The sequence below is a fragment of the Chiloscyllium plagiosum genome, chromosome 9, assembly GCF_004010195.1.
Source record: "Chiloscyllium plagiosum isolate BGI_BamShark_2017 chromosome 9, ASM401019v2, whole genome shotgun sequence".
In the NCBI taxonomy this organism is placed as follows: Eukaryota; Metazoa; Chordata; class Chondrichthyes; order Orectolobiformes; family Hemiscylliidae; genus Chiloscyllium; species Chiloscyllium plagiosum.
Genome location: NC_057718.1, coordinates 93,871,753 through 93,878,829, shown reverse-complemented (window position 1 = coordinate 93,878,829; position 7,077 = coordinate 93,871,753).

Sequence of the window (7,077 nt, the reverse complement as noted above, 5' to 3'; positions counted from 1 at the left end):
AATCTATTTGATCTAAAGAGCTTCCAATCAATATTTGGGAAGTTGAAGTCGCCCATGACTACTACCCTGTGGCTTCTGCACCTTTCCAAAATCTGTTTCCCAATCTGTTTCTCCATATCTCTGCTGCTATTGGGGGGCCTATAGTAAACACCCAACAAGGTGACTGCACCTTTCCTATTTCTGACTTCAGCCCATACTACCTCTAAAGGCAGATCCCCCTCAAACTGCCTTTCTGCAGCCGTTATACCATTTCTAATTAGCAACGCCACCCCCCCTCCTTTTTTACCACCCTCCGTAATCCTACTGAAACATCTGTAACCAGGAACCTCCAACAACCATTCCTGTCCCTCTTCTATCCACGTGTTTATACTGCTGTTTGTCCACCCAGTGGGGGAAGGTTATGACACAAAAGCTGGAGCAGAGGGAGATGTATATGAAGGGGGATTTATCTGGTGACAAGTAGCTGATTGGTCTGTGGCATGATGACCAGTTCTCATTGACAAAGGCCTTCTGCCTTTGTCAATGAGATTGGCTCTCAGGTAGATGAACAGCCTGCGAGCGTAAATGATTAGTCAGAAGCCATCCGACCTCTGCAATAGAATGGGCTATCCTTTCTCTACAATAGAGAAAAGTTCAAGTCTGATGAAAGCCAACTTGTATCCCTCAACAGTTATCATAATCTGCAGCTCTGAAGCATTGGGACTAATATCTAATATTATAATCAATAATATCTAATATTATAATCAATAATATCTAAACCACCTGGCTCAGAGATAGGAACACTACCATTGTGCGAGATGACACATAAGTCCCTCAGGGTTGTGTTCCAGATCCAATCATCTTCAGCTGCTTCATTGATGAACTTCCCTCCATCATAACCTCAGAAGTTGGAATGTTCGCCGATGATTGCACAATGTTCAGCATCATTCATAACTCCTCAAATATTGAAGCAGTCCATATCCAAATGCATCAAGACTTGGGCAATATTCAGGTTTATAAAGTGACAAAAAACAGAAACGCCCTGTAATGACTGTTTCCAATAAGAGACAATCCACCTATCGCCCTCTGGCATTCAACAGCGCTAGCATCACTGAATCCACCACTATTAGCATCCTGGGGGTTACAATCCCAACTAACAGTTGCCTTCCAGTGACTCCCGCACTCCACACACAAATTAAAAAACAACACGCTCTCGTCCCTGTTCTCCTCAGTTCTTACTTCTCCCAGGCTCATCATTCTTTGTCAGATTGTACAAAATTCAATTCTTTTGGAAAAACATAGCAGATCCTCTTTCTAAAGCGGCTCCTGTCAGCACAACACCTTTGTGCAAACTGAAACTAAAATAAACATCTTCTCTCCAGAGATAAATTCTGAAAAGGCAGAAGCAGCAGCAGCTCACTGACCTCACAGAAGGGGAGACAAAGCAATCGCCATCTTTCCTTCTCAGTGCAGCACATTCCAAATAAACAGAGATCCACCTTCCTGCTTGACACGTCCACATAAGCAAAGAGTGCCAATCCAGCCAGATTCACAAACACAAAACGAACATTCTGTTTCAAAGTAAGGCAGTTCGGCTGAGCTTCTCTTATCAACCAGGTGTGAAAGAGGTGCAATGTTGGGAAAATATTTTCTCAGTTACTTGCTCACAACAACAACAATTAAATAAAAACTGAAAGAGCTGTGAATGCTGTAAATCAGAAACAAAAACAGAAATTGTTGGAAGACTCTTCTGAGGAAGGGTCCCTCAACCTGAAAGTTAACTCTGTTTTCTCTGCAGATGCTGCCAGAAATGCTGAGTTTTTCCAGCAATTTCTGTTTCTGTAACAACAATTAAATGTTGCTTTTATACAGCATTTTTGACAGGGTGAAGTTTTCTGAGGCATAATCAAACAAGGTTTGACACTAAATTGACATATAAGAAGTTAGACCTGTTCTGCTCTTGAGACACAGTTTGCACAGGAAGTGATGCAATGTCACATGATTTTATTCTCTTGCAGCCTTGTGGCAAGATAATGCTAGAGTGAGGTGCTTTTCCAATAAAGGAAATGTCTTCTTTACCTCTGCAGCTTTTATAAATATTGTTTAGCAACACAGCAAGGCCAAAAATATTAGCGTATGGAAATATTACAAGAAGCCAGATTTTGAGGAGCATAGGAGTGTTGAAGGAAGAGATGGAGATTGGGAGCAGAGTTATTGTACCTTCATTTTTAGATTAGATTCAATTCCCTACAGTGTGGAAACAGGCCTTTCGGCCCAACAAGTCCACACCGACCCTCCTCCAGACTCATTTCCCTCTGACATTTGTATGATTGCTGTTCATGATCCAACCTGGTAACAATGACCCACACTTAGGACTGAGAGGTTTTTTTTCTCTCTGTCAGTTTGAGCTTACTGAAATTAGGAAGGAAATGTCTCCGTTTGAAATTTTAAAAATTTTCATGGAGACTGTTTGTTTGTCATGAGTACTGTGTACTAGACTGAAAGCTGTCCAAACCTGAACAACACATTATATTTGTTTAGCATTTTAAATGTCATAAAATATCCCAAAGCAGTTCACAGGAGCACTGGAGGTAGAAGCACCCAATGGTAATGGAGGGGGTCATTTTGACAGAGAGGATAGGGACATTATCGGTAATTTGAATTGAGAAGCGTCCCTACAGGCAGCTGAATTTGAATCATGCCATTTCATTATTGCAAGCTTTAAACACACTAGTTGCCATCTGTCGCTTCCTCCGAAATTACTGGCTAAGAATCAGGAATGTGGATCTGTGAGGTGAGCTTCTGGCTACATCAGAGGTTGGAGAGGGGGGTGTGTAAAACTACAGTTGGTTCTGCTATAATGCCCATTTCTTCAATGCGAGTTGGTTATTATGCGAATAATTCATTTGGACCATTATTTGTAGAAGGCGGATGTTCCTTAACTCTATTGGTAATAATGTGATTCCGGTTTTATTGGTTTAAATGGTTGCTGCTATTATGCGATTTTCTTATAACGCGGGATTGCGTTATATCAGAACAGACTGCATAACAGAATGTCTCCAAGGGTGAATTTCTGTTGAAAAGTTTTTATTTATTTAAGTTATGAGAGGTTAATGTAATCACAGTGCATAAAGCTGGTGGTTAAATGCAGAACAGGATGGCAACATAGAATCATACAGTAATACAGCACAGAAACAGACCCTTAGGTCCAACCAGTCCATAATGACCGCAATCCCAAACTAAACTAGTCCCGCCTGGCTGCACCTGACCCATATTCCTCTAATCCTTTCTAATTCATGTACTTAACAAAATGTCTTTTAAATGTTGTACTGTACCCGCATCCACCACTTCCTCTGAAAGTTCATTCCACACATAAACCACTCTCTGTATGAAAGAACTGCCCCAACGTCTTTTTTAAATCTGTCTGCTCACACCTCAACAATATGCCCCCTAGTCTTGAAGTCCCCATCCGAGGGAAAAGACACCTAATCTACCTCATTATTGTATAAACCTCTATAAGGTCACCTCTCAACCTCCTACGCTCCGGTGAAAAAAGTCCCAGCCTATCCAGCAGTCTCCTTATAACTCAAGCCCTCATTTCCCAGGAAAATCCTGGTAAATCTCTTCTGAACCCTCTACAGTTTAACAATATTCTTCCTATAACAGGGTGACCAAAAATGACACAGTACTCTGGAAGAGTCCTCACCCAACATCTTGTCCAACCTCAACATAACATCTTGGAGAATGAACTCAGGAAGGACTTTTACACAAATAGGAAAGTGAAAATTTGCAACTCTTTCCTCAAAAGAGAACAATGGATGTTTGGTCAATTGAAGTTTGAGACAAGTATCAAACAGTGTGAACCACGAGTGAATAAGAGAGTGAAAGTAATCTTTACAGCAGCAACATTACGTAATCATTGTAGCCTTGATTTTCCCACACATGCTTGCCAGTAATGAGATTTCTTGTTGAAATCTCATTACTGTAAAGTTGTAGTTTCTAGTGGGACCCCTTATCCTGTAAATCCACTGTATCCTCTGAAATCCACAAATCTGTGAATTATTAGAGGTGACTTGTCCTTTTAATTCTCCTGACTGCTTGCTACATTCAGATATAAGTGAATACAATTCATAAATACAACCGTAATTTCTAAGATTCTTATATTCTTACCTTCTTCAAAATAATCCTATCTTATTATAGAATTATACAGTACAGAAGAAGTCCTTTGACCCATCAAGTCGATACTACCAAAGCAATATTAAATCTGCAAGAGTTCCACATTCCAGCACTAGGCCTTGAATGTGATGACACATCACATGCTCTTCCAAATACTTTTTAAAGGTTGTGAGGTTACCTGCTTCAAACACCTTGTCAGACTGCGCATTCCAGACCCAAATTTTTCTCAAATCCCCTCGAAATCTTTTGTGCTTCAACTTAAAATTCGGGGCCCTTGTTATTCACCTGTCGACTAAAGGGGAGCAGCTGTTTTCTATCCCCAGTACATGTGTCCCTCACAATATTATACAACTCAATCAGACCTGCCCTCAGCCTCCTCTGCTCCAAAGAAAACAAATGGTCTGGTCAATTGATCTCCTTGATATTGTCCGAACCTCATTCACATTAACGTATCTCCATTTTGGTTCCACATACAGTCAGTTCTTCTATGATGCACTGATGCACTGGTTGCGTTCTTGTGTGACCCCACACTATAGAAAAATCACACTTTAGAAACAGCGCTTAAAGTGTTGGTGCTGTAGTTGCATTGCAGACAACACATCTTTTAATAGTACGTGCTTTAGAAACAGCGTCCCCAATTCGTCAATCACATTACATCGAATTTGCATTGACAAAACAGGCGTTACAGTGGAATGACCTGTAAATCTGTTTTCATGAAATGGATAAATTCATGAGGGAAATTATTTTAAGGGTTTTGGAGAAAGGACAAGGGAGTGGGATTACTTAGCTAGTGGTACTGAAAAGCCAGTACAACAGAATGGGCTTTCCATGCTGTATCATTCCATAATTTGACACATACAAATCAGTCACAATCTAACTGAATGGTTCAAGGCACTCAATCCCCAAATCATTTTGACAGGTGAGTATGGGTAACACTTGGCTTTACACAAACAAGTTTTTAATGCACAGGAAAGTCACTCGAGTGAGATTAACTATCGGATTTTCACAAAGCTTTTTGTCCATTGCACTTCTTGAGAGGAGAGATGGTGACAACAGGCAGGATGTAAAATACAGTGTGACTGTGGTATTGTGAATGACTTTGCCCCTGTGCTCCCATGGTATTGAGAATGACTTTGCCCCTATGCTCCCATGGTATTGAGAATGACTTTGCCCCTGTGCTCCCATGGTATTGAGAATGCCTTTGTCCCTGTGCTCCCATGGTATTGAGAATGACTTTGCCCCTGTGCTCCCATGGTATTGAGAATGACTTTGTCCCTGTGCTCCCATGGTATTGAGAGTGACTTTGTCCCTGTGCTCCCATGGTATTGAGAATGACTTTGTCCCTGTGCTCCCATGGTATTGAGAGTGACTTTGTCAGCTGAGAAAGAAAGCCATGCACAGATTGAAAGCCCATTCTGTGTCAGCACTGTACTACAGGAATGCTGCACTATTGGAGGTACCAGGTCTCCTGGTTCAGAGATAGGGACATTACCACTGCACCACAAGAGCCTTTTACATCTCCACTTCTAACCTTATGATGGAAAGAAAATCATCGGTGAAGTAGCTAAAGATGATTGGCCCTATGATACTGCCCCGAGTAACTCCTGCAGAGATGTCCTGAAGCTGAGATGAATGACCTCCAACAGCAACAATCATCTTCTTTTTCTCTAAAAAGATAACTCAAATCTATCTAGCCTCTCTTCATAACTAAAATGCTTCATTCCAGGTAATATGCTGGTGAATTTCCTCTGCGCCCCCTCCCCTGCAATTACATCCTTACTAAAATGCTGTGGTTGGGATGGGATGCAGATCAATTGGGTTGCTTTATCCTGGTTGGTGCCAAGCCTCTTGAATGTTGTTGGGGCTGTACTCATCCAAGCAAGTGGAAAGTAGTCTATCACACTCCTGACTTGTGCCTGGTAGATAGTGGACAAACATTGAGGAGACAATGAGGTCCGATTTGAGGATGTGATAGGAGGATGCAAAAAATGCCAAGGTACCATTCAAAAAGAGCAGCAGGTTTTCCTGGTGAGTAAGCCAACATTTGTTGCTCAACAAATCTTCCTTCTTTCCTTGCCTTGTTTGAATTTTCCCTTGTTACATGGGATTATGTAATGCTGGTTGATCGTTCCTCCATATGAATTATCATTGTGGATTTGGCAGGTGGGTTTTGCAGTTCGACACCCCTATTCATTGGTAGGATCTGATCATTGCTGTCAGACTGCCATTTATTGACCACATCTAATTGACTTTGAGAAGGTCATGGTGAACTGCCTTGTTCAATCACTACCTTGTGTGCAGAGCTGTCTGGAAGTTCCAAGATCATGGCTCATGGACATTGAAGGAATGCTGAGATACTTCCACGTCTGAGTGGTGCATGAGAACTTGTGAGTGGTGGTGTTCCCATGTCATTGCTGCCCTTGTCTTTCTAAATGATAGAGATCATAGATTTGTAATGCTCTATCTAAGGAGCATTGGGCTATTTTTTTCCTGGATGGTGTTAGGTTTGAGTGTTGTTCTGCCTTGTAAATGCAGGACAGACTTTGGAGAGTCTGGAGGTGAACTGCTCCCTGCAGTATTCTGCGACTTTGACCCTCTCTTATAGCCACTGTATTTCTATGGGTGGACTAGCCCAGTTTCTGGTCAATTAACACCCTCAGGATGTTAATAGTGAGGGAGTCAGTAATGGTAATGCCATTGAATGTCAGAGGATGGTGGTTAGATTGCTTCATATTGGATTCTGGATTAGTGGTGCTGGAAGAGCACAGCAGTTCAGGCAGCATCCGAGGAGCAGTAAAATCGATGTTTCGGGCAAAAGCCCTTCATCAGGAATAAAGGCAGAGAGCCTGAAGGGTGGAGAGATAAGCTAGAGGAGGGTGGGGGTGGGGAGAAAGTAGCATAGAGTGTCATTGTTTTTATCTA